We start from the raw sequence: 3942 nt of genomic DNA on the forward strand, positions 1-3942 counted from the left end.
GTCAAACTGCTAATATAGTTGAGCACTTTCTACCACATTATATGCAACCTTTAGCCAGTTGTAAAGTTTTCCAGATAGAGTTAAAAGCTGTTTTTTTTTTAACGTACTAGAATTTCTTTGAAAAGAAATTAAGTGTAAGAAAGTAGGAAGTATCAAATATAAAGCAAGGGTATGTAATAAATTAAAACTTATTTTTAAATTTTTATTTATGCAATTGTTCAATGACCTCAACGCTATTGATGACGAGAGAAAGAGACAGTTAAAATACAAAAATATTTAATACCATGCTTCTAATGACTGTCATGGGGAGAATAGGGAAAGTCAAGAGTTCATTTGTTGTGTTTCTCTATTTCTGAGACTTATATTTTAGATAGTACGTTAGTACAAAAAAGTTTAAATGCACAATGCAATAAAGCAGCAAAAATGTAAATATTTACTCACTACTTAGATGATGCATATTTCAGTGGGAAGGCAAAAGGCAGTACAGTGAAATCTAGTTACAACAAACTTCAAAAGACTGAAAATTTTGTTTGTTGTAATGGAAATTTCGTTATAATGGAATTTCACTGTATATTTATTATTATTATTTTTTAAAATTTGAACATTTTTCATCTATTGTACTTTAATGCAATATATTTTATTGTACAAGCTTGCTTGCTTACTTGGTTTCTGCTGAAAAAAGGACGAAAAAAGGAAAAAGAAATCAAATTCCAACATTTCCCCCCTATAGTTAATACAGAGTCCAAAATGCATTTGTACAAATATTTCTAAAACTCATTTCTGCAGATACCTTCCTTTACCTTCCACAGAAGCATAATATTAACCTCATTCACTGTTAAATTTTACATTGAGTAAAACTCTAATTAATAAACTGTTTTTAAAGAAAACTAATTATTTTGATATAATTTTCCAAAAACAAATTTGATTTTTAAATAACTGGGACCCTTGATGTCTTGGAAAAAAAATTTTTTCCCTGCATTTTCTATAAAAACCCCTATGTATTTTCCAGTTATCTCGAAATTTATTTTTCTAAGCCCTTGATATGTCGAAATTTTTGCACAGAAGTAAGTTTCAGTTGTCGTTTTTCTTTAGCAATTTTTGTAGTAAAACCAGTTTCAGGGACAATTGCTTAATGTTTTCATCTCTCTTCTTGGAATTTTTGTGAATAGGGGATTGAAGCAAGATAATAGAGGAGTGTTGGTATGAAAGGGGTGCTGTGTTTTCCCCAAAGTTTGGAAACTTTGTGCATTTCTCTCGAACGTGTTGTCCACTTTGAGGAAAGGGGGTCGATTTTTCATCCGTCAGTTTTCAAGTGAAAACAGAAAATGCATTCCTCATTTTCATCATTCTGCTTTTTTAACTCCTACAAAATGGCTGCTGAAAACATTTTGAATGTGGGGTGCTACTAGTTGAAGATAAGAATTTTTAGATTTTTAGGTGAAAAACCAAGTTGAAATTGTTGTTCATTTCAAAATCTCATTCTCTGCACTTACCACAATTATAAAATTTCAAATCTAGCAAAGTATTGAAGATTACTTTATTGATCATAATTCAAAGTGGTCTCATAGTACATATATAAATGCATATAGCATACATGTGTGCGAGAGAGTTTCTAGTGTAATTTTTTTCAAAATCTTAATAACTCAAAAACTCTATATTTCAAATTTTTTTCCTGTCCTGATAGATTCGAGGTATCGAGTACATAATAAGAAAAAGAAAGTAAATAGCATTTTCATGCCAAATTCTAAGGTTGAGGAACATACCACAGGTACTTGAAACCAATTGGAAATGGGTCTGGACGCCAAACTACAATTTCAAGGTGTGTGTGTCGGGAGGGAGGGGGGGGGGGGGGGTCAGCATCAAGAGTTGAAAGTTTGCATCTCCTAGTTATGAGTACAACTTTGAATAAATAATAATTTTTATCTGAGGGCCCCATTGTGAAGTTACTCTCACATAGGAGAGATAAGAACATAAGGGAGTACTTTCAGGCTAAAACAAATACAAGATTTTAATTAAGATAGCTCAGCAGGATTTGACTTGTATAATCCAGCTAGCAAGAGATTCGGCAAAACAGCTATACTCTATGACAAAAGCTTTGTCAAAAAATATTCACGACAAAGACCATTTGAGTACACGACTGAGCATCTGTATCGACTTAGCCAAGAGCAAGCCACGAATTTCTGAGAACAGAAGAATTATCAAGTATAAAAAATTAGTATCAAATACTACATGCTATTATTGCATCTCATTTAATGGAACCAACTGTGCATATACAAGGAAGTATACGTATAATTGGTTCTTCAACAACACTTCTTATATTTGTTCATTGCAGCAGATTTAACATCATTGCAAAGAAACATTTTTCTAGTTAAATAGCAAATGTAAATTCTTTAACTTGCATTATTGTAAGTCCTTTTACAGCATTAATTTAAACTTGCTAGTTAACTATAGTAATAATTATTTTATTCAATTTCCATTAACTACAAGCAAAAGTATTTTTAAAGAAAATGTTTCAATTCACTGTTAAGTTATTTATCTAGTGCTAAGCTAATTTACTGTTTTAAACCACATAATGATAAGAGCTATTTATATTAACTGAAACAAATGACATTTTATTACATTAACGATTATCTAAAAGAATGGCTAACTTTTTTTTACGAAAGATTTCAAACATAAAATAGCACAGTACAATTTCAAGTTACATCTTTATTTGAGTTAAATTACCACTGCATCCTTACTTCCTAGCACCAAAATTACCTTTAGCAATTAACAAGTTTACAGGACAAACATTTTGTGTTCGCATTTTATTAGTGATTACATAATTAGATAATAGATATGGCTAAAAAATCTTATCAGATTCAAGATTTATAGCCTCAGGCTATCTAAAAGAGCATGGTAACTTGGTTACTCTGATTGTCAAAATACTCTATTATGTAGAAAATCAAGCTTGGTAGAATTCAACACCATGAATGATGAAAAACATAAAAATATTAAAAAATTAATTTTGAAGAAATGTACACAAATTTGGGGATCAAAATTTTAGTATGCTTATGGAACCTACCTAACACATTACGCTAAACATATCTTTTTGGCAATCAGTTTACAGTCAAAAACATGTTTGATTTACATAACAGAAGTGATTGCAAACAGGTAAATTATATATGTGTACTCAAAAAGTATAAATGCCAGTTTTGAAAAAAAAAAAAAAAAAAAACTCTGGAAGAAAACTATAAATTGAAATAGAAATTAAAAACTAAATATATTTTGTTTTTCAATCAGGCAATTAAACTACTCTAACATTTATTCACTTGCCTTAAGAGCTCTGCACAATCAATGTAAACAATTTTCTGTCTATGCAACATTCTTATCAAGTATTTCTGAATATTAGGAAGGGGCATTAAAGTTCGACTCAAACAATGGCTTATTTTCAAGCAATAAACACTAAGTACAGTCAACTAAATGTTCTCAAAATGGTTAAATGAAATTTTAATCAAAGAAAAATGGTATTCTCTATGTTAAGAAAACATTTTTTGAAAAAGTGGAATATAAAGTAAATTAGAAATACTAACTGCAAAAGATTCATATTTTCCATTTTAATTGGCTACAAAAATTAGAAAAAGAGAATTTCTAAAAAGCTTGTAGAAAAAGAATCCAACTAGTTATAATAGAGAAAAGCACCCACATAATTAGCATAACAAAGAACTTTAATGAATCAATTTTTTTTTAAATTTCCATTAGTTATAAAAATATATTTTTATAATTTATATATATTTGTATAGAATTGAAGATTTATCTTTTTAAATAAATATTATACTATATACATATCAATGTGCTCTTATTAAATATACATATCTTTAAAGAGCTACATGTTCATGCATGTTTTTTTTTTTTTTTTTTTTTTTTTTGATAACACTCTTACAAAACAGAGAAATAGTATTTTTT

Source organism: Uloborus diversus, chromosome 5 (genome assembly GCF_026930045.1).
Source record: "Uloborus diversus isolate 005 chromosome 5, Udiv.v.3.1, whole genome shotgun sequence".
NCBI lineage: Eukaryota > Metazoa > Arthropoda > Arachnida > Araneae > Uloboridae > Uloborus > Uloborus diversus.